Source organism: Pongo pygmaeus, chromosome 2 (assembly GCF_028885625.2).
Source record: "Pongo pygmaeus isolate AG05252 chromosome 2, NHGRI_mPonPyg2-v2.0_pri, whole genome shotgun sequence".
Classification (NCBI taxonomy): Eukaryota; Metazoa; Chordata; class Mammalia; order Primates; family Hominidae; genus Pongo; species Pongo pygmaeus.
The window spans coordinates 98,264,317-98,290,096 of record NC_085930.1 but is presented as its reverse complement, the minus strand read 5'-3'; positions in this window follow the sequence as shown (position 1 = coordinate 98,290,096).

Genomic DNA, 25,780 nt, shown 5'->3' with positions numbered 1-25,780 from the left:
TTAATCCCTCATCCTCCTCCCACCATCCCCCTCCTGAGTCTCCAAAGTCCATTATATCACTATGCATGCTTTTACATATTCACAGCTTAGTTAGTTCCCACTTATAAGTAAGAACATACTGTGTTTGGTTTTCCATCCTTGAATAATATACTTCACTTAGAATAATGGCCTCCAGCTCTATCCAAGTTGCCACAAAAGACATTATCTTCTTCCTTTTTATGGCTAAGTAGTATTCCCTGGGGTATATATACCACATTGTCTTTATCCACTCATTGGTCAATGGGCACTTAGGTTGATTCCATATCTTTGCAATTGTGAATTGTACTGCTATAAACATGCTTGTGCAGGTGTCTTTTTCATATAATGACTTCTTTCCCCTTGGGTAGATACCTAGTAGTGGGATTGCTGGATTGAATGGTAGATCTACTTTTAATTCTTTAAGGAATAGCCTTACTACTTTTCATAGGGGTTGTGCTAATTCACATTGCCACCAGCAGTACTTAAGTGTTTCGCTTTCACCATATCCATGCTAGCATCTATTGTTTTTCGACTTTTTAGTGATAGCCATTCTTGGAAGACTAATGTGGTGTCTCATTGTGGTTTTAATTTGCGTTTCCCTGATGATTAGTGATGTTGAGCATTTTTTCATGTATTTGTTGGCTATTTGTGTATTTTCTTTTGAGAAATGTCTATTTATGTCATTTGCCCACTTTTTGATGGGATTGTTTCTTTCTTGCTGATTTGCTTCAAATTCCTTGTAGATGCTGGATACTAGTTTTTTGTTAGATGCATAGTTTGCAAATATTTTCTCCCACTCTGTGGGTTGTCTGTTTACCCTTTTGCTGTGCAGAAGCTTTTTAATTTGATCAGGTCCCATTTATTTATTTTTGTTTCTGTTGCATTGGCTTTTGGGGTCTTAGTCATGAATTCTTGAATTCTTTGCTTGGGCCCATGTCAGAAGCATTTTTCCAAGGTTGTATTCTAGAATTTTTATGGTTTTTGGGTCTCAGATTTAAGACTTTGATCCATCTTGAGTTTATTTTTGTATAAACAAAAATGTGAGAGATATCCAGTTTCTTTCTTCATTTGGCTAGTCAGTTTTCCCAGCACCATTTATTAAATAGGTTTTCCTTTCTCCAGTTTATACCTTTGTATGCTTTGTCAAAGATCAGTTGGTTGTAAATATTTGGCTTTATTTTTGGGTTCCGTACTCTGTTCCATTGGTCTGTGTGCCTACTTTTATACCAGTACCATGCTGTTTTGGTAACTATAGCCTTGTAGTATAACCCAAAGTCTGATAATGTAATGCCTTCAGATTTGTTCTTTTTGCTTAGGATTTATTTAGCTATTGAGGCTCTATTTTGCTTTCATATGAGTTTCAGGATTTTTTTTTTCTAATTCTGTGAAAAATAATGTTGGTATTTTGATAGGAATTGCATTGAATCTGTAGATTGCTTTGGGCAGTATGGTCATTTTCACAATATTGATTCTTCCAATCCGTGAGCATGAGATATGTTTCCATTTGTGTCTTCTATGATTTCTTTCAGCAGTGTTTTATAGTTCTCCTTGTAGAGATCTTTCATCTCCTTGGTTAAGTTTATTCCTAGGTTTTTTTTTTCTCTTTTCTTTTTTTTTCTTGTAGCTGTTGTAAAAGGAATTGAGCTCTTGATTCGATTCTCAGCTTAATCATTATTGGTATATAGCAGTGCTGCTGATTTGTTGTACACTGATTTTGTAACCTGAGACTTTACCAAATTTGTTTATCAAATCTAGGAGATGAAACACTTTCTAGACATTATTTTCTCCACTGCATACAGCCTATACCACAAAGTATTCCCACTTTACTGATGGTGAAACACAGGTTCAGAGACATTTGGTAACGCTTCCATCTCACAGCCAGTGCCTGGGAGAGCTTGGGTTCCAACCCAAGTCTGAGAGAGCTCTTGGGCATTTTGTTGTACCACGTTTTCCCTGGGGAACTTCCTTCCACACACATACCATGAGTGTGGTTATTGTGGGGAGTGGTCCCAGGAAACAGGTAGGAGGAGTGGGGAGAGTGCCACAGGGAGAGGGTGGGTTCAAGCTGGCCTCCACAGTGGGGCTTGCCCACATGTAGCGGGGACTTCTGAGGAGTGTGTAGAGAGCATCTCAGAATTGTCTGCCTGAAGGACAAAGGAGGGGAGTATTTATCTTCCAGCTCTGTCTTCTGCTGGTTAAGTGATACCCATAGGTTACCCAAAGGTGTTAACTTCCTCTCAGTGAAGGGAGTATCCATGAAGGGTGTGTGCAGGAGCTCCCAGCAGGCAGCATGTGAGAGTGCTCTCAGTTACACCTGTGTTGCATGGCTGCCACAGCAGTGGCTGGATTATCATGTGGTCAAAAGGATCTGGGCCTGGACACAAAGGGCTTCCAGAACACACCTTTTTTTACTGTCTAACAAAATCATTGCCTTTTAAAAAGCACCTGTATTTTTTGATCATACCAAGCCCCAGACTAAACACTTTCCACACACCAGCTGGTCAATACCTGGGCAAGTACTGCTATTATTCCCATTGTACATCCATGGAAACTGAGGCTCAGAATGATGATGTGACTCACTTGTGGCATGTGGCATTGCTGGGACATGAGCTTGGCCTGTCCATTCCCAGCTCCTTTGCCTCCCTGCCTCTCCCTGCTGCTCCGCAGAGGTCAGGCAGCCACTTTCACAGCCATGGCAGCCTTCCACGGGCTGGGTGGGCGTCAGCTCCAGGCTTGGTTCTTACATGGGGGAATCTCGCCAGAAATCCAGCCAGGGACCGGATGGCGTCTTATAATTCTCTATATCCCCTAAGCTGCCTAGCACTAAATAAATACTTGCTGACTGATTGACTCATTCCGGCCCTGCTTCCAAGTTTCCGTGGGCCCCTTCTCGAGGCAGCCTGGCCCCCACCCTGGCCTTTTGGACTCCCCAATTCCTACCAGCTCCTGAAGCCTGAATTGGCAGTGGAGGGAGTGTTGCGTTTTGAGAGATACGAGCTGGTGACAGAAGGGGCTTGGCAGTGAGAGTTGGTGGGCAGTTGAGCTGTGAGAGGGGTCTTGACATTCCTTGTCCCAGAGGCCTCAAAACAACCTGAAATCAAGAAAAATCTGCATTGATAACTGCTGAAATATTACTGGGAGACCACATAATGTAGCAGTTAAGGGCACAGGCTCCAGATCAGGCATCCTGGGTGCCAATGCTGGCTCCAACTATCCAAGTATCACTTTACTTATCTGTGCCTCGGCATCTTCAACTGTAAACTGATCATAATAACCACCTTGTAGGGCTATTGCTTGGGTTAAAAATGAATTAATATAATGCCTAGCAAGTGGTAAGTGCTCCATAGATAGTAACTGTCATGGTTGCTATTACTGCGTTACCAGCATTTATAACTCTGCAAGGTCAATTTACCACTCGCATTCTACAGTTGAATAAACAAGGTTCTGAGAAGGTAAATGTCTTGTACAAGTACTAGAGTTTAAATTCCAGTGAGGGTTGGACTAACTCTGACGTCCACGTACTTATACTAAATCTGTGCTTACATGTTTTAATCATTTATCAATTAGTTATTATTTCAGTCCTAATGAGATCTATTTATCATTATTGTCCATCATACTTTTTTTTTTTGAGACGGAGTCTTGCTCTGTTGCCAGGCTGGAGTGCAGTGGTATGATCTCGGCTCGCTGCAACCTCCACTTTCTGGGTTCAAGTGATTCCCCTGCCTCAGCCTCCCAAGTAGCTGGGACTACAGGTGCGTGCCACTATGCCTGGCTAATTTTTTTGTATTTTAGTAGAGACAGGGTTTCACCATGTTGGCCAGGATGGTCTCAGTCTCATGACCTTGTGATCCACTCACCTCAGCCTCCCAAAGGGCTGGGATTACAGGCATGAGCCACTGAGCCCAGCCTTTCTTTTCTTGTTTTTTAGAGTTGGGGTAGTCTCACTGTGTTGGCCAGGTTGGTCTTGAACTTCTGGTCTCAGCCTCCCAAAGTGCTGGGATTACAGGTGTGAGCCACCACACATGGCCCAATTGTCCATCATACTTTGATAACAATCATCAGGAGAAGGCTTCTTGAGGGGAAAAGGAATTAAGCAGCAGGCAATAAAGAAGCAGCTCATCTCTAATTGGCTGGCAGGACACTTAAGTGGCATCAGTTGAAATCAGGTTGTTTAAAATCAGTTCAGATATTCCAGTGTAGTCATTTCATAAACCTGCAGGATTGGGTATTGGTTGTAAAAATCTCATTCGTAACAGTAAAATTGTTTTGGCTTGAAGATCTATCAACATGTAATATTTGAGTTCTTGTTTGAGATTTAGATAAGGTATGTCATGTTTAGGTCAAAAGTAGCCTGGTTAAACCAGCTGCTCCATTCTCTAGAAAGTAGTTGATCAGAGAAATGGCATCTTGTCAACAGTAGGGGGGTATTCTAAAACTATAAAAATCCTGGAAGGCAACCTAGGCAATACCATTCTGGACACAGGCATGAGCAAAGATTTCATGATGCAACGCCTAAAGCAATTGGAAGAAAAGCAAAAGTTGACAAATGGAATCTAAAGAGCTTCTGCACAGTGAAAGAACCTATCAACAGAGTAAATGAGTAAACTATGGAATGGGACAAAATTTTTGCAAATTATGCATCTGACAAAGGTCTAATATCCAGCATCTATAAGGAACCTAAAGAAATTTACAAAACAAAACAAAAAAAAACCCACACAACCCATTGAAAAGTGGGCAAAGGACATGAACAGATACTTCTCAAAAGAAGACATACATGTGGCCAACCAGCATATGAAAGAAAGCTCAACATCACTGATCATTAGAGAAATGCAAATCAAAACTACAATGAGATACTATCTAACACAAGTCAGAATGGTTATTATTAAAAAGTCAAAAAATAACAAATGCTGGTGAGGTTGTGGAGAAAAAGGAATGCTATACACTCTTGGTGGGAGTATAAATTAGTTCAACCTTCGTGGAACACAGTGTGACAATTCCTCAAAGACCTAAAAACAGAAATACCATTCAACCCAGCAATTCCACTGCTGGGTATATACCCAAAGGAATATAAATCATTCTATCATAAAGACACATGTATGTTCATTGCAGCACTATTCACAACAGTAATGACAAGGAATCAACTCAAATGCTCATCAGTGATAGACTGAATAAAGAAAATGTGGTACATATACACCACGGGATACTATGCAGCCATAATAAAGAATGAGATCATTTCCTTTTCAGGGACATGGATGGAGCTGGAGGTCATTATCCTTAGCAAACTAACATAGGAACAGAAAACCAAATACCACATGTTCTCACTTTTAAGTGGGAGCTAAATGATGAGAACACATGGACACATAGAGGGGAACAACACACACTGGGGCCTGCTGGAGGGTGGAGAGTGGGAGGAGGGAGAGGATCGGGAAAAATAACTAATGGATACTCGGGTTAATACCTGGGTGATGAAATAATCTGTACAACAAACCCCCATGACACATGTTTACCTATGTAACAAACCTGCACATCCTGTACATGTACCTTTGAACTTAAAATGAAAGTTAAAAAAAAAAAACTAAAACAGTAGAGGTATATTATGATGGTTCCTTGGGATTTACAATCATGAGAGGTGCAGGAGTGAGTCTGTAGTGATACAGGAAGTCTCCTCGTAGTGCTGTTTCTACCCCTACTCATTGACATCCGCAGAACACGCACGACTTTCTAAGTGTCCTACTTCATCTTCAGAACAATCCTATGAAGAAGGGAATTATCCCCATTTTACAGATCAGGAAACCAAGGTACAGAGAAGAATAGTAATTTTCCTATGAGCACCCAGCCAGTGAGTGGCACAGCCACTACAAGAAATCTGACTCCACTTTTGTGCCTTCGATGCCTACCACCACTTTATTCTTCATGCTGAGGTTGAAAATGGACCTCCCTGTGGTCCCCACCAGCTCAATGGAGATTACACATAGAGAAAATGTCCTAGAGTGGGATTTATAAAACTCAAGTAAGGAAGAATGAGATGCTTAAGGGAAGTAACATCAGATTTAATTTCCTTCCTAATACATGCTATGTATTTCATGTATGCAAACCCATGTGACCTTTATTGCAATACCTCAAAATGAAAATTGCCCAAGTTGATGGTAGTGGAAATGTAACCCTAGCAACATCAAATGGTTTGGACAAAACCACTTGTTATGCATTTGGCACAGTCAGGACTGGGTTTCCTGACCTCCAATCTCAGGGCCACTTCCATTCTACCAGATCTGTGTTGAGGCTCTGAAGGAAGGTATATTGATTCCACCTGTTTTTAAATATAGGTTTTACTATTATTGGTATGGTGAGGCCAACAGAACACAAGTGAACAGCCATTGAAAAGATAGTTTGTTACTCACAGTTCTTAAGAGGAGGGGCATGCTGCACCACAGAGGGCCACACAGGAAGCGCCAGGGTCCATCAAGAGGCAAGAGGAGCAAGGGGAAAATATGGGCAAGAATCTTTATTGTGGCTTTTGCAGGAAGGAATGTGGGAGGCAGGTTAAGCAGGTTTAGCATTGGCTGGCTTAAATAATTTTCGTAGGCTCTGGGGACTATCTCTTGGTACCCTGGTACCTGGACCTAGGGAGATTAGGGTAAGAGGATAATGGCCCAAGTTTGAGAACCCAGTGAGAGTCTGATAAAGGAAGTGGTTGTGTTAGGTTGGTTCGCACATGGAAGATATTCTCCTGGGGGTGATATTTGCTGTCTGTCGGAATTAACTAACACTGAGGGGGCAGTTTTTTCCAGTTTTAACAAGGCCCCAAGATGTCAAATATAAAAATAAAATACATGCTTAATGCACCATCCTTGAAGAAAGTAGAATTATGGGTGTCCTTATAAGAAGAAACAAGCAGAGAGTACACAATAAGGATGGATGGATGGATGGATGGATGGATGGTTGGATGGATGGATGGATGGATGGATGGATGGATGGATGGATGGATGGATGGTTGGATGGATGGATGGATGGATGGATGGATGGATGGATGGATCAATGCACCAACAAATATATAAGGTTTATCCTCCCTGACGTTCATCATACAAGTTTAACACATAAGATTGTTTCAGAGAACACCTCCTATTTCAAGATGAGGGATAAAACACAGTCACAAAGCAACCTTCATGGAATGCCGGACAGGCCTTTCATCCATTGCTCCAAAATGAAGACCCTGCTAAATGATGTGCAGGGAGAGTTGTCAGCATGCAGCTGGCCCTCTGGGATTGCCCATTAGTCATTATTCCCCATAACTCTGCTTCCCAGACATCAGAGCACTGCTGGTTATAAACGTTAAGTCAGTTCTTTTCCAAAATCAATAAGAAACTTTTGACCAGGGTATCTGCAATGACTCAGAGAAAAGAATAAGGATGCTAACCAAAGCTAGAAAATAAAAATCTCTGAATGGGTGCTTTCATTCGTCTGTTGGCAAGAAACACATTCAAGGAAACCAGGTTGGTTCTCAATTCCCTTTTTAATAAATTAAAGATAGCTTCTTCTGATACTTAGACACGTGGGTCCCAAATGGCCCAGATAATCCATTAGCTCAGATGGAGAAAGCACATTTCTCCATCAGTAAGTTAGACTCATCTTGCCATGACCTCCAAACTCGTAACTAACTCATATCACACTGGAAAGAGTGTTGTGTTTAAGCCCAGTCCTGCTAAATTCACAATTTGAATCCGCCTGAACCTCTGCAATTGGTGTTTTTCCTCAGGGGGTATTTCTATAGAAACCCATCCCCAAGGCTAGCTATTAATTGGAGAAGGTTTATTTATCCTATAGGTTTGATAATCAGTCATCAGATTTCAGCACTTGTTTTGTGGGATTCCATTTCATCACTTGCTACAGTATATATTACTATTCATTATATAAGTTTGTTAACGGTGTATTTATTTGAGTGAGTCTCCCTCTAAATAAAGGGGCCTTATAAAGTTTTTTTTTTCAAATAAAAGGTTTATTTTTACATCAGCTATTTGCTTTCCTATGCTAAACCTCCGTTGAAGGCTCTGAGCCGCATGCAAACCAAATTCCTGGCTTTCAGGCCAGGACGGGGCTATTGGAAGGGTGATAAAAGCCGCTGCACAGGCCCTTCAGCAGATTTGGTTTTTTTCAGCCCTGTCAGTCACTTTCTCTTTGAGAAGGGAACAAGACGGCCGGTAGAGATTAGGAATGGTAATGTAAAGGTTTCTACCTACTGCATAAAATTCTTTCAAATTAATGCAAGCATTAAATTGTCAATGATTTTTCACATAAAGCATATATTAAACTGTGCATGCCCGCTGGTGTTGATATAAAGTTTTATCAACATTTTTGGCACATGGGGTCTGAGCCTGGGGGTCAAAAAGTGTTTTTAACCAAATTTTGTTGTTTCAGTTGCTTTTTTTTACACTCGTGTGTTATAACTCAAATGTGGATTCTTTTCCCAAAAATGAAATTTGGCAGGCCATTAGCCCATAATGTGGTCTAATGCCTTTGGGTATTTTTTTTTAAACATGTAAATGGCCAAGATATCTAGGTTTTTGAGGTTGAAAAACCGTGCACGCACTTTTAACAACTTCTTTTTCGGCTGTATTTAGTATGCATATTTACTGCACACATGTAGTATGCGGCATGCCAATTAGACTCAAGATTAGTTGGCAAAATATACAAACGCCTGTTCACAGGGAGGACTTCTTCGAGGAGTCTGAGCTGATATGTCTTCTTGTTTTTACTAGGGACTAAGGACTGAGGGATCAGTGAGTGCGGAGGTGCCAGTCCATTTCCACTCCTCCTTAGCGCCAGAAAACCCTGACCACGATAGCCATCCCTGAGCCTGCTGGCCAGCTCCCTAGCCGGGCAACATTGAAAGGGAAAGGGTGAACATCCAGGCCTCTTGTCTCTATCTCAGTACCCTAACTTGTACCGATGCCCTGTGAACACTAATCCTGGGCTGTTCCCTACACTGAAGGACCCACAGACAGAATCTGTAGCAAATACGTTGAGCATAAAGAAAACACATTAGAGCTGAATCCACTGTTCACATCATTGAAAACTAGCAGTTATTACTTCATTTGAAAGTAATTTTTAACAATTAGCTTAGGAAAGTATTTTATAATTTTTTGCTAGCCTTACACAAACTAGAAATTTCTCATATAATCAATTAAATCTGGCAGCATAGCATCAGGCACTCATTAGGCTGGGCTGCTTGAAATTCATGTACAATTTCTTCCTTATGGTGATCTGCAGGAGTTTTTAAACTTGCACTGGGATGCTGGCAACATCCCCCAAACATCTCAGACACATTGTCTCTCTGAACCTGAACTTCTTAAATGGTGGTTAAACATGTTGTCTGCTTTAGTTTCCTGTCTATCTTCATCATGAGCCAGCACCTGTTTCCAATAAATTATACGCAGAACTGTATCAGCAACACCTTGGCAACAGCTGCCACCCTTAAAAGCAGAGTGCCCTTGAGGACAATACACCTGTGAACACACAGAGTGTTTATTTAGCTGAAAGCCAAAACTCTAAGTTACATAAAGCAATTATCTAAAGCCTAATGTATGCCCATTATTAACACAAAATAACCCTGTTCTTAAAAACCAATAAAAATCTATTTAAAGGATTTTTCCAAATCCCACTGAAATTTGTACGCAACTAGAGACCTAGTCCTAACCTGGGACTTAAAATTCTAATGGTGGGCAAGGCAGAGGTTTGTGTGTGTTATAATATGCTTAGCTCAGGCTTGGAATTTGGGGCACGGGCATGCATCGGTGGCATAGCCAAAGCTTCAGACTATCAAGCAAGGACATGCCTATTTAAAATAATCCTTGTTACAAGCCACTTAAAAACATTTTTTACTATGGTCTAGAGGTTAAACAAAAGAAACGGATTGTTTCATTTTGTATTTCAGTAGAGGACTAGTTCATCTTAGATGGCTTTATTTGTACAACCCACCTTAAACATATGGTTCATTACGTAATAGTATTACCTTTGGGTAACGGGGTTAGCAATACACACTAAATGAAAATGGAACCAGCATCAGGTAAAGACCTTCAAACTTCCATCCTGCCGTGTGAAATATATGAACAATGCAAATACCAGCCCAACACAGTATCTACAGCACACAGTTCAGTTTCTAGAGTGTTTAACTGTGGCCCTTTCGAGAAATGGGACCACAAAGTGTATATTGTTGAGCAATAAATACGAACAGGGTATAGCTCTTGTCTCTCCCATCTTGAAGCCTCACGAAATCTGAATGATTTTTTTGCTTAGAGTCTATAATATGTTAATCCCTGTCTGATACTTCCTGTTGATGTTTAACTGATGGACCTATAGTCACTGAGGTGCAAATGTGTTTTAGCACTTCTGTTTGGCTGAATGCAAACGCTGTGGAAGTAACTGCTAATGAGTATTACAGCTTCCAGCTTGGACCATGTCACTGTCGGTTCACATATAGCACACATGAACGAGCAGATGCCTGAAGCCTGAGAATTGGACTCCGCGGAAGAAAGTTTCCAAACAGCAGGTCTGTGTCTTAGGACAAAGACCATCACATGCCAGGCTTTCCCAAAACTGGCCATGTGGGTGACAATGGGTGAGGCTGCGTAGGTTGGGGAGAGACCTAAGAATGTGACACACCATGGCCATAACTGGTTTATTCTCCTCTTTGCAACTTGTTGGTGCTTTAATTTATTTCCTAGCTATTTTCTTAGCTCCCATTTCAGACTAAAAGCTAGGGATGCTGAGATGAATTAGACGAATGACTGTTTCTTCTCGCTGGATTCCAAAGACCTCTTGTGTGTGTCTGAAGCATCGGTGAGGTGAGATCGAGGTCCTAGCAGTGACCTGTCACCACTGGTATAGTTAATGTGAAGCAAGTCACCCTGCCTCTTTCCAGCAGTTTTTTTCCCCTTGTAAAACGTAGAGATCGATTCCTGTGGCATCTATATCACAGAATTGACGTGAAACTCAAATAAACGAATGCAAATATATCCTGCCCATTTCAAGCTCTGAGTCCCTTTGGGAGCCCTTCACTTATTGAGCTGTAATAGCACTATGGTTCTTTCTTTAGGTGAATTCGCTTGTTGTAAGTTTGAAGACTCAACATGAAACTCACAAAACGCAGCCACAGCAGTGGTTTCATTATCAAAACTCCAGCAGGCATTCCAGCCGGACTAATTCCCCGCTGAATTCACTTAATGTGTAAGAAGATCTTTTAGCCAGACTTCGCTGGGGAAGAAAAAAAATATATATATATATATGAAGAAAATTAGGAAAAATGTGTTATTCTTTTCTAACCAGTACTGTATTATGCAAATTCGAGGCTCTCTTTATACAGATTTAAGACTTCCTTCTTTGATTTATTTTCTTGATTAGAGGTCCTCACACACGATTACATGCAAACGTGAGAGGCACCCAGTTTGGATTCCAGACCAGAAGAAATCCAGGAATGGATTTAAAAAGGAAAGCTGGTTCCCACCTCCCTGGAGAATTTATCTTTATTAAAGGTCAGCAAATTTAGAGCTGCTTTGGTAATTTACCACGTGTATGGGAAGTAAGTTGTGAGTACAAGTTTGCACAGAAGATAAGATTTGCTATGTTTTAGATAAACTGGTTTTTGATTATTGAAAGGGTAATTCAAAAAACATTTTAAAATCCTATTGGTTTCTCTGCCTGCTTGTCAGATTTCCCATTGGTGATGAAATCCTGCCAAGTGTAGATTTAGTGTTCGTCATGAAATGAGACCTGGCTTGTGGTTATTTGATAATAACTGTGATAATAAATTCATCCATTAATTTCTTTCCTGTTTCTCTACATGGGTAACATTAAACCAAGATATTATGCTATTGGATGGAGAGAATCATTTTATTCATATGTGTGTGTGTGTGTGTGTTCACTCACATCCTCTTTGGAAACTTTATTAAGTTGCTATCTCCCAAAGACTACATCTATTCTTCCTATATAGTATGTGGAGGATAATGCTAAGGTTTGAAATGAGATGCCTGATCTCAGATCAACAAGGATTATTAGAGACAGTGACAGGCTCTGTGGCCATGGACAAATACATTAAAACTGGATTAATAATGAACATAATAAACACAGTAGCTTGTACATGAATGATGAGGCAAAACTTGCTCTCATCTTCAAACTGTTCCACAGATTAATAAAGCTAGGACCATAGAGTAAACAATTGCTAGCTTTGTTGTTATTGTTGTCTGTATGGTTTCTGTTTCTTTTCCTCTTTTTGTTTAGGTTATATTCATGTTTAAAAAGAAAAAATTAGATCTTTATAAAATACTTTCTGTTACTTTTGGCCTGAGAGAATTTATGCACCTTCTGGGGCATATCTAGATGGGCCATGTTCTTCTTCATGAATGGCTGAGAGGCTCACATGTGACACTTTATCAGATTTAATGCTGATTTATCAGCATTTTAATGCTTCAGATTTATTATGTCCCACACGTAGCAATAAGACAAGCCTGGCCTTTCTGCTTGCATGTCTTGAAACAGGTCAATGAATCAACAATGATTTGTTTCCTCCTCCTTTCTCCTTCTCTTTACCTTGAAAGGACAGAGAGGATCAAGAAGAACAGGAGTGAATTTTAATTGTGATCCTTTTGTGTGAGGGTGATTTATTGAAACACTCCAAGCTTGAGGTTCTCAATGCCTTTTTGCTCTACACAAAGCAACGAGGGCAAACAACAGAATGATCTTGGTGTGTAAAACTGTGCTTGTTTATGTGGGATTTGGTTTAAACTTGTTTTGAACTACTGGTTCATTGTTTAAAAATGCACACCTGCACAGAACCAGTTGTGGTTGAAAAGTTTATTAGCAAAGAATGTTGGTCAGTTCCTGGAAATCCTATATCAAGAAGTGTCATGGTTTTTGTTAAGAATATGATTCCCCTTTAGTTACCAAAACCAGTCCGACATCCAGCTTCAGCAAGGAGGTTTGGAAGAGAAAGAACTCAAGATGGGAAGAGTCCAGGAAAATACCCAGGAACACAGGGAAGCAAGGTCAGGCCCAGGCCTGTACTCTGAGCTTAGTATCAGTGTAGGGTTAGGGCATGAGAAGGCTCTGAATATTCTCCCCAGGAATGAGAGCTGATGTCTCAGGTACAAGGAGATAATGAAGGTGGGAGATGGTTTTAAAAACTGAGATGTAGCCAAGCACGGTGGCTCACACCTGTAATCCCAGCACTTTGGGAGGCCAAGGTGGGCAGATGACCTGAGGTCAGGAGTTCAAGACCAGCCTGGTCAACATGGTGAAACCCTGTCTCTACTAAAAATACAAAAATTAGCCAGGCGTGGTGGCATGCACCTGTAATCCCAGCTACTTGGGAGGCTGAGGCAGGAGAATCACTTGAACCCAGGAGGCGGAGGTTGCAGTCAGCCAAGATCACACCATTGCACTCCAGCCTGGGCGACAGAGCGAGACTCCATCTCAAAAAAATAAAAAATAAAAAATAACTGAGATGCTTTATGACTGCAAACTAGGCATCCTGACTAAGGCTCAGCCCTGATATTTTTCAAAGCTTGATGGGTAGAAATGGGGGAAAATGGCCTTTTTAAAGCTTCAGGCTGGATCCCTGTTACTATCCCCAAGTTCAGAGACAGTAGGCTTAAATTCATCTTTGTCTGGGTATAGGAGGTAGCATGAACTATTGCGGGATCTGGCCAGCAGCCTGCAATGCAACAGGGCTCTCTCGGCAGGTCAAGAAATAATAGACACACAAAAGATAGTGAAAGCTGGGTCCGGGGGATCACCGCCTTCTGGTCCCATGGTGCCGCCAATGCACTGAATATACCAGCATTTATTATTAAGCTTAGTGAGGGCAGGGGTAGGTTAGTGAGGGATTTAGGGTCATTTGACTATGAGGTGAGATGGTCACATAGGGATGAAGTAATTCTTTAACATAACATCTGCATGCAGAAGTACAGTATACAGAGATAAGAATTTACAATATAATGTGTGCATCAGTAATTTCTAACAGAGCCTTAAAACAGAAACACAGTCTTTCCGTAACCTATGATTAGCCAGATATTAATCAGCAGTAACAGTTGCAGCAAAAGCTGGTTACAAACAATCCACAGATACAGGACGTGAAGCTAGATAACCGGTTAGACCACAAATTCTCAGAAGGGAGTATGCCTTAGCCCTAAAAAGACCTAGAAGAGCCGTGGCAAGATGAGGGAGTTTATACCCCTATCTTATCCATATGGACAGGCGCCCCTCACACATCCATTTATAGGCTCTCCACAAGGGTCGCATTCCATTCCCAGAGCTATGAACATCTGCTTTTCTGGGATAGGAATCTTGGTGATGTGAAACCTTCCTGACTGCACGTCCATTCACAGGCTCTCTGCAGGGGGAAGCACATCACACGCTGTTGGCTCATTCTGGCAGTCCATCCTGGCATTGTCTTTACACAATCCTGCATGCAATTTTGTATTTACAGTAATCAAGAGTATTTCATCTTTTATTCCATAGCAATAGTTTCAGGGGGTCTCCCTACAATGAACAATTGTTTAAAGGGCATTTTTTTAAATTTTAAGTTCAGGGGTACACGTGCAGGTTTGTTACATAGGTAAACATGTGTCATAGGGGTTTGTTGTACAGTTTATTTCATCACCCACATATTGAGCCTAGTACCCATTAGTTATTTTTCTTGATCCTTTCCCTCCTCCCACCCTCTGCTCTCCAACAGGCCCCAGTGTGTGTTTTTCTCCTCTATGTGTCAGTGTGTTCTCATCATTTAGTTCTCACTTATAAGTGAGGATTTGTTTTTCTGTTCCTGCATTAGTTTGCTAAGGATAATGGCCTCCAGCTCCATCCATGTCCCTGCAAAGGACACGATCTCATTTCTTTGTATGGCTGCATAGTATTCCGTGGTGTGTATGTACCACATTTTTTTTATCCAGTCTATCATTGATGGGCATTTAGGTTGATTCTATGTCTTTGCTATCATGAATAGTGCTGCAATGAACATACGCATGCATGTATCTTTATGATAGAATGATTTATATTCCTTTGGGTATATACACAGTAATGAGATTGCTGGGTCAAATGGTATTTCTGTCTTTAGGTCTTTGAGGAATCACCACATTGTCCTCCACAAAGGTTGAACTAATTTAGACTCTCACCAATAGCGTATAAGCCTTCTAAAGGGCATTTTGGTTCCGCAAAAAGCAACTGAGCCCTGCATCAGATGTGGGATGTTTAGAGACCACATGGGGCCAAAGGCTCTGCATAACAATGTCAAACTTTCTTTGGAGATGGAGTTATAGGAACAGATTATGCTTTCTTTTAGAAGAAGATTTTGGTGTGATTTTGTTTGACATGGGTTTTAGCAGAGTAGGGTTTCAGGGTAGAGGTGCCTCCCAATAGCTGAGATGCACTGGCTCCTTCAACATGGTGACTTGCAGGGGACTGTGGGAAGTCTGTGGATGGGTTCTGCCATGTGCACTTTAATCCCCTTCTGTTTTCCAAAGGCTTTAGTAATCTCTTGTTAAATCACATGGTCTGGACTTAGCTGTGTGTCAGGGAATGAGAGATGGGCCTGGCTTCATATCTGGGGGAATAGTAAGTGGCACAAGAAAAGTAACCTGGGCAAAGTTGGCTGCCACATGAAAAAGGAAAGTAGAGATTCTGGGAGAAATGTCTCTCTCAAGAGGAACCTGGAAAAAGGTGAGAATCCATAAGGTTAAGTAGGATCCTCATAATTTCAGTGTGGAAGGGAAATAGGATGCCTGATGCTGGGTGTTTATAAGGCAGGAGAGAGGCAGGTGGTTGTTACAGGCACAGACTAGAGGCAGATTTCCTGGTCCTCATCCTGACATCACTGCTTCCTACCCGTGTGGCTGTGGGCAAGTCACCTAACCTCTCTACTCCAGTTTCTGCATCTCTTAAAATGGAGATCATGGAAATACCTACCTCAAGAGGTTTAAGTAAGGCTTAAATTAGATAATGCATGTTAAGTAGGCGAAGCATTTGGCATAGCATCCGGAATGTCAGAAATGCTCAATAACTTTTATTATTTTATAATAGAAGTTAATAGAATTTAAATCTTTACCACTGCAACAGAAATAGGCATGACTGTGGGACTTCAGAAGGGAGTTAGGGAGAAGACAAGGGTCTCCTACCCTGCACACAATGCCTGACATAGAGTAGATACTCAGTAAATTTTTCCCAGGTGATAAATCATGCAGAACAGCTCTTTAATATAGTGAGCTGGGACTCAGCTTCACTTACCAAGCCATTTTTCCAACCATTTTCTGAAATACCCAGTAGAAATAGTTCGATTATCTCTCTAGGTCTGTTAGGCCAAGATATATAAATAGACATTCTAGAATACAGGATATAATCAGATCAATTCTAGACTGTTACTACATACCCCTCTTAATTTGTATCCTGACCTGTACCCTTGCCTAGAGCCCCTACAGATACTGCTCTGGTTTGGCCTGTTTATGTCAGAGGGCACCCCATTAGCACAGGAGGATCTGTAATAATCATGAATGAAAGTATGGCATGCAGCTAGGGTAGCTGGCTTCCTTGCCAGACCCCATGTGAACATTCTGGGGTGATAAGGTCAAGGGGAAGATGTAGAGGTATAAGCAATAAACAGAGGCAAGATGCCACCATGTTCTCCACGCCATCCCCTGCCAGTGGCATGGGACAGGAGCCGGAGGTAAAGCAAGGGCTACTCTTTAGAAGACCATGAAGATAAATTTGCACACCATTCAATACCATAAAGAAGGGAAGGGAAGAGGGAGGAAGCAAACTTACTTTTACAAAGCCAGGCTATCACTAAAACATTTTTATGCACCTGTTGTATGTCCTACACACTCAATTGTCAGGAAGGTATTGTTGTCCTACTCCAAATGCATGAATAAATGGAGACTGCACACGTAGTGCAAGTCAGACAAGCACTGGGTTCAACTCTTGTCTACCTGTTCCCGAAGCCAGGGCTCTCTCATTGCTCTGTGTTGCTCTCATAGAAAGTTCAGTCATACAGACACTGTCACCTGGGCAGTCATTCTTTCTCCCACACTTTCCTCCCCACTCATCTGTGATCCTACCTCTCACTGTCTCATACTTATAAGGCACATGTAGTCATATGACCTTACAGTTTTGGCTGATTGTTATCAACCAAGTTTTTAACCCTTTGTATGCCATAAACTCTTTGAAGGCGAGGACCATTCCTTACTGAGAGATGTGTCCCCCTGAGAGCCTGTCATAGTACTTTCAAAATAGCAGGTGCTTAATAGGTAATTGTTATCTGAGTGGTGATACATTCAAATAAGTAATAATTATTGAGCTAATTGTCATTTTATGCCATGAGGTCTCATAAAACTGGATTGGATAATGAGACAGATAAAGGAATTATGGAATAGAAGCTATTCTCCCTTACCATGAGCCCCTATTCTGCATCTAAAATATATGAAACTTCGTCAGGGTAAAAGAGGAACAATCCTAAACCCCTCTGGGGAAGAAGGAGGGTGCCAGAACATGCAAAGTGGAATGTTCATTCTAAAGGGACTTGTCCAGGCCCTATTCTTTGGGAGAGGGTTGGGTGTGGGTCTTAGTTGACCTATGCGGAATATCTGGATTTTCACATGTAGATTTGGTTCTAGTAAGGATCACTGTAGATCCCAATTACAGTTATTGTGTGAAATTAAGTTGTATCTCTGAACCATACATGTTAATTATATTATCTCCAAATGTAGAGCTTTGATAGTTAAGGAAAAGGAGTTAGTATATTTTAAGTATCTGTTGTTTGCTGGACACTATGCTAGATGTATCTCATTTAATCCTTCAATAGCACTGGGAAGAAGATGTCATTTCCATTTTACATAGGAAAAAATTGAAGTTCAGAGAGGTTCTTGCTGCTAGGGAGTGAGTGGTACAGCTAGGATTATGAACTGGCTCCTTCATGGAAGAGTGAGTCAGAGGTTGGCTGGATGGTGGTGGGGTGTTCAAAATAAAGCTGTGATCATTATGAAGAGCAAATGTGAAACAGGAATGTGGATGACTTGTGATTAAGCACTGAAAACAATTATCCAATGATGGTGGGGCTTTTGTCCATATTGGAAGCATGTATTCCACGTATAAAATTTGAAAATACACATATACTATGATGCAGCAATTCTATTTTACATCTCAGTATTTACTGCAAAGTATTTATGGTGCAGAAAGACTTACAAAGGAGCATAAGATAGTATACTCAAGGATTTTTGTGGTAGCATTTCTGCAAAAGTGAAAAACAAAAAAAAAAAACAACCAACTAAGCTAAGTCAACCAACCAAACAAAATCCTTAAAGGTCTATTGATAAGAGAAATGAGAGGACAAAATTTTCAAGGAAATAACAAGAAAAATCTCTTAGTTCAGTAGGTCATGAGTTTTCAGATTGAAGGAGGCGTCAAGCTTCCAGCAAAATGAATACAAAATTACCCAAAACTAGGTACATTATCATAAAAAGTTTCAGAACACCACTATATTAAACAAAACAACACACACACACACACACACACACACACCCCTTCCCAAAAGCCCATGGAGAGAAAAATGAGTCTTTTATAAAGGATCGGGGTTCAAAATGGCATTGGTCTTCCAAAAGCAGCACTGGGAGATTAGACAACAATTTAGCATTGCTGACATGCGTGACCACATTGAGATAAGGTAAATAGTTCTCTTGGAAAGTTTGGGAATAAATTATTGCTTGGTAGATGGAAGTCTAAAAATAGGAAAATGTGAGGCAATTATCAATTCCAAGAAAACCAAAAAGTTGTATAGGAAAAGTCATATAATTGACCAGGCATGGTGGCTCACACCTGTAATCCCAGCACTTTGGGAAGCCCAGGCAGGCCATCACCTGAGGTCAGGAGTTCAAGACCAGCCTGGCCAACATGGCGAAACCCCCTCTCTACTAAAAATACAAAAATTAGCCAGGCATGATGGTGCACACCTGTAATCCCAGCTACTCAGGAGGCTGAGGCAGGAGAATCACTTGAACCCGGGAGGTGGAGTTTACAGTGAGCCAAGAACATACCGCTGCACTCCACACTCCAGTATGGGTGACAAAGCGAGCCTCTGTCTCAAACAAAAAGAAAAAAAAAGAAAAAGAAAACATTATATATTCATAGTACTATAAATGTCATCAATGAACAGCACTTACAATTATAATTTTAAAAATATTTAACTATACATTATTACTTTACTATATTGGTACATTGGAGAGAGGAAAAAATTCATGTATAGAATGGGGTGAAGGTGGAAAGCGAACTAATTCTTTTTCTATTATAGAAAGTCAATCAATAATATCTAAAACTAAAAAAATCAAGCAATAGCAGTATATGTATATTATGTAGAACACCAGAAGAAATCATCTTTGTGGGAAGGGGATGCAGGGGTGAGTGGGGGAGCTGCGGAGAACTGCTGCTTTTATCTGAAACCCTTATCTGAAAGCCTTGCTGCTATTTGCCTTTTTAAACTATGTATGTCTATTACTTTGATTTAAAAAAACATAAACTAAAATGCAAATCTATTGAATGTTTATTAGAAACATTCGGAAAATAAAGATGAAAACAAAAATCATTTACCAAGACATAGCCACTGTTAGTACTCATACATATGATCTTCTAGTCTTATTTTCTTTCTAGCTAAACACACTTTGATGAGCTCACAGCATTTAAGTTTTGTAGGCTCTTTTTACTATTTGTCATTATATTATTAACACATTAACACATTCCTATACATTAAAACACATTTTGTAGATACCAGTTTTGATGGCTTTATAATATTCCAGTTTTGTGGTTGTGTGATTATTTAATGATTAATTTCTTTGTTGGACAGGTGCATTGCTTCAATCATTCAACAACATAAACAATGCTGTGATACATATCTTTATACATAAATTGTTGCTATTTTTGTCATTATTTCCTTATGATATATCCCCAGAAGTTTATAAGAATTCTTAAATTAGTATTTTATTAAAGGGCAAAATATGCTATCTTAGCAGAAAGAAGCAAGAAATATCCAGAGCTAATTAATTAAATTAACTCAGATTTCAATAATGGAAAGCATAGAAAAACATATCCAGGGACTAATAGGGCTTACTTTCTAGTGCAGGTTTTAGAAATATTGTTAAAGTACTTTTATGGTAATCTGGAAATAAATGTGCAGATTTTTAAAGGTAAAAAACTTACAGCTCATTGGCCACAATGTTTACCTCTGCAGAAGGCCTGGGACTAGAGATGGTCATCAAGAGAGCTTTAACTTTATCTAGAATATTTGAACATTTTACAAAGAGAATGAATTGAATTGCTATGTAATTTAAAATATTTATTTCTTTATACAGATCTCTCTTTTAAATGAATAAACTTTATTCCCTCTAGCCTCTAAGCATGGAAATAACTACTCATATCTTAAGGTGATTTACATAGTTGACAGAAGACTTTCAACTACCTTATTATTTATCACAGAATCCCTGTAAGCCAGGCATTATTATCTTTTAATCTGTAACGCAGATATACACCTTAGGCAGTATGGTTAAATTCTCAAACTTCCTTCTGCTGTAGAGCCTGATATTCAAGAAAATGGCCAAACCTTGTTTTCTAAACACCTTCCCTCTTCTGTTACCATACAGCTTATGTCTCGCTTCCTTTTTTTGAGAAAAAACCTACCTTCTCCACAGGGCTGTCCCTGAAGACACAACTCAAATGGATCTCCACTCACTCCCTCCCTCACTCATGTCTTTTTGGAGTGCTTATTACGTTCCAGACCCCATGCTAAGAGATGACAATACTGCATGTTCAAGGCAGACAAAATCCCTGCTTTCCTTTGTGTGGCATGCATTCTCTTTAGGGAAGCAGAAAACAAAAGTTAGAAATATAAACAAAATGAAAATTAGTGCAATGAAGAATATAAACTAGAGTGATGTGTTAGAAACTGATGATTTGGGGGGAAAATTGCTTTAGATAACATGGTTAGAGCAGGCTTTCTAAGGAAGGGTCATTTGAGCAGAGACCGAAGGATGAGAAACAGCCAGGCATGAGGACAGATGTGGGCATAGGTGGTGGAATACAGAAGTAGGGAGCACGAAGACTAGAATGCAGAGAGGAGCTCATGGGTTCAAGTGACCAGAAAAAAAAGTAGTGACAATAATTGTACATAAATCAGACAGAAATTGATCATACCATGACCTGTTAAATATTTGTGTTTGCAATTGCACATGTAACAATTTTAACATCAGAGGCAGGCAAGAATGTTTATTAAGTATCTACTCAGGGATGCCCAACTGACAACCCCTGGGGATGCCACTTACCCTGTACTGATGTGAGTGAGGGTCCCTGCAGCTTTGCCATGTGGCAGTATTGCTGAACATTCTGCTAAACACTTGACATGGATCGTCTCGTGGAATCTTTATAGCAACCCAGGGTGTAGATATTATGAGTGTCCCCACTTTAAAGAGAAACTGAGACTAGGTGAGCTTAGGTAACTTGCCCAAGGTTATATAACAGATTATGCAGCAGGCAAGCAGTAAAAAACATTTTTAACATAGGTGGTCTGACTTCAGAGCTATTCTGCTTCGTGGTCCCCATCTGCCATTGATGTTGCATCTCATGAAACTCATATAAGCTCTGTAAAGGCAATAAGCATGCATTCCACTGTTTGGTACAGCTGCAACACATTCAACAGAATGCTATACTCCTAATATATGCTGAATATTGCTTATTGATTGATTCTATGGAAAAAAATAAGTATTAAGTCACTCATGAATGTACAAAATCCAGAGAAAGCAGAAATCCTACGGCAATGGGTGAACTAATGATCTCATTGGTATACACTTTTGGGAACTCAACTAGAAACCCTTCCTCAGGGTCACTTACAACTCCTTTCCTTAGGAAATAACTCTAGGTCTGAAACTCAATCATTCTAAAATGACCTTGGATATATGAAATACAAATAACATCTTAAGATATTATTCTAATCAATTCATTGAGAATTAGGTAAGTAAGAATCTGAGAAGAAGGTTTTTGTGCTGCATGTTAACAGGGAAAAGAAGTCAACAAGACCTAATATTTCATCAATATCATTGGGCCACATCTAGGAAAGGTCAAGTTCATGGTGAACTTTTTCTCCATCTCTTAAAATAAAAAATAGTAAGACTCATGCCAGTGATCCCAGGACTTTGAGAGGCTGATGTAGGAGGAGCACTTGAGGCCAGAAGTTTGAGACCAGCCTGTGCAACATTGTGAGACTCTGTCTCAAAAAAAAAAAACTAAACATAGCAGGGTATGGTGGTGCACACCTGTAGTCCTAGCTACTAGGGAGGCTGAGGTAGGAGGATCATTTAAGCCCAGGGGTTCCAGGGTACAGTGAGCTACAATCGTGCCACTGCACTCCAGCTTATGTAACAGACCAAGACTCTGTTCCAAAAACAAAACAAAACAAAACAAAAAAAAGAAATAAATTAAGGAAGAAGGCACATGTACATTTTTGTGGCAGATAGATTCTTATGGTAGCAGCCCCACAATCTCTGCCTCCTGGTGTTCATGCCCCATATGATTCCTTATCCTTGAATGTGGGAAGGAAGGATTCATGACTTGCTTCTAACCTATAGAATGTGGTAACGATGGCAAGATGTAAGTCATTATGTGTACATGATTACATGATTATATTAGATTGCAGCACCTGTATTGCACATGCGTTCTCTCTTTTTCTCTCCCTTCCCCTTCCTCTCTCTCATCTTTGCTCACTTTGAGGAGTCAAGAAACCATGCTGGGGAACCCCACACGGCACAGAACTATGAGGCAGACTGTAGGATCTGATGACAGCCAGAAAGAAGCCCTCATCCTAGTTGCAAGAAACTGAATTCTGCCAACAACCTAAGTGAGCTTAGAAATAAATCCTTATCCATTCGAGCCTCAAGTGAGACCACAACCCCAGCCAAAGCCTTGATTGACATCATGTGAGACTCTAAGCAGAGGACCCAGTTAAGCCATGATTGAACTCCTGACCCACAGAAACTGTGAGATGATAAGTGTATGTTGTTTTGTTGTTTTAAGCCACCAAGTTTGTAGTAATAGCACTACATAAAAATAGAAAACTAAACATTGTCCCATTGAGGGAATTCAAATTCGAGGCACATCTTTGGAAACAAGCTATGTATGAGAAGGTATAAAACTGGAACCTTTGCCAGTGTATTGCTCATGCTGGAGATGAAGGTCAAAGGAAGCCATGCCCCCTGCCCTGTAGGACAGCCTTGACCTTTCTGAACCAGGATCCTTTTGCTCTCACTCTGTGGAAAGTGTTGAAATGTCAGCTGTGTTTGCATGTGTGAAGGGATCTTACACAGAGGGCCCATGTCTCAGAACATGCACGTGATGTTTTTACAGCAAAAATAATGTTGGTTTGCAGGACCTACATACGTCGAGTTTTACTAGAGCACAGAGGCCTTAGAAAAACCTCCCAACCCAGCAAGGTTGTGTTTTCTTTTCAAAGAAATACAAACCAAGCTTAATTTAAATCAATAGAGAAGGTAACAGTGATAAAAGGGGAAAAAAATTACCTAAGCACAGGATAACAAAAAAGAAAGTGGCAGTCAACATATATGAAACTGGGAGAGAGAAAATGCAACTAGAATTTAGGAGGAACTATTCGTTTTTCTCCTAGAAATGTGCTGATTTACCTTCCTGTTAGGAGGTCCTAGCTGAGTGCCTTTTCTTTGAAAAGGTAGCATGTACACTGTACACGCCAGCCACTTCCTTATTAAAGGTTCCTGTTCTCTTTCCAGCACCTGTAGCAAGAAGTGGGATGTTCTGGATTGGAAGAGAAACAGCAAAATGTTAGCAAAATAGTTTAAAGGAAAAGCTATAAGAGAAGATGAAAACAGCTTACAATGATCCAAAGGGAGGCATTAAGGCAAAGAGGAAATGTTAATGCAGGCTAAAGACAAGTCTGGGAAGAAAATGAAAAAATTCCCCTAATGGGTGATTCAAAAACAATCATAAGAATACTAATAGTTGAAAAAAACACCAGTAGAATTAAGCAAGAATACTGAAGATAATTTATTAACATATTGGCCTGGCACAGTGGCTCACACCTGTAATTCCAGCATTTTGGGAGGCCAAGGCAGAAGCTCGCTTAAGCGCAGGAGTTCAAGACCGGCCTGGTCAACATAGCAAGATGCCAATTCTACAAAAAAAAAAAAAAAAAAATTACCCAGGCATGGTGGCACACACCTATAGTCCTAGCTACTAGGGAGGCTGAGGTGGAAGGATCACTTGAGACCAGGAGTTTAAGGCTGCAGTGAGCTATTAACGTGCCACTGTACTCCAGCCTGGGTGACAGAGCAAAATTGTCTCTAATAAAAAATTATATTGGCTTCTTCACTGAGCTAAGTTTTCATTCATTTAACCTATATTAGCATACACTAGCTTTTATATTTCCTTCCAACCCTAGAAGGTAAATAATGTTATTAATCCCCATTTTACAGACAGGACTGAAAGAGGTTAACTTGCCTAAGTCACATGGATAGAAAGTAGAAGAGCTAAGTTTTGAAGTCAGAACTCTCTGATCCTAGTTTTCTCACATTTAATGCAAGAAATCTCAAGTTCTATGGTATAATAGAAAGAAAATGCAGGGCACTGTCTATGTTAAGAAATACCCATGTGCAAATGGGAAGAAACGTAATGAGTTATTCCTGGGGGCTGAGGTGCCAGCAACTGCAGAAAAGTGTCCCTGTGAGATGAGAAGAACAAAGGCACCCAAGACATGAGCAGAAGAAATGCTCTTGGAATAAAATAGAATAGTGGAAAATGGATCCCTTTTTCTTTGATTTAAAAATTACTTTTCTAACCATTGTGCCAATGTTTCATATAGTGAATCAAAGAGATGGCCTGTTGCAGAATCACCTGGGATCTTTGTTAAAAGTGAGATCCCTGCACCCTGATTCAGATCATTTATGTAACGAGTTATTCCTGGAGGCTGAGGTGCATGGCAATATCCCTGAGAGATGAGTAGAACAAAGGCACCCAAGACATGAATGGGAGAAATGCTCTCGGAATAAAACAGTCAGAATAGTGGAAAACAGATCCTTTGTTCTTTGATTTAAAAACTACTTTTTGTAGTTTTGTGTCTGCGATGATTAATACTGAGCGTCAACTTGATTGGATTGAAGGATGCAGTATTAATGCTGGGTGTGTCTATGTGGGTGTTGCCAAAAGAGATTAACATTTGAGCCAGTGGGCTGGGGAAGGCAGATCCACCCTTAATCTGGTGGGCACAATCTAATCGGCTTCTGGCAAACATAAAACAGGCAGAAAAACACGAAAAGAGAGATGGGTCTAGCCTACCAGCCTATATCTTTCTCCCATGCTGGATGCTTCCTGCCCTCAAACACTGGACTCCAAGTTCTTCAGTCTGGGGACTCGGACTGGCTCTCCTTGCTCCTCAGCTTGCAGACAACCTATTGTGGGACCTTGTGATTGTGTAAGTTAATACTTAATAAACTCCTCTTCATATACATAATACATTCTTTCTATCTATCTATCTATCTATCTATCTATCTATCTATCTATCTATCTATCTATTAGTTCTGTACCTCTAAGAGAACTCTGACTAATGTAGATTTTGGTACCAGGAGTGGTTCTAGAGGAACAGAATATTAAGGATAGAGTTCTTTAATTGATTTTGGGGTTTTTGGAGTTGGCTGCTTAATATGATTAGACCCAAAAATGCTAA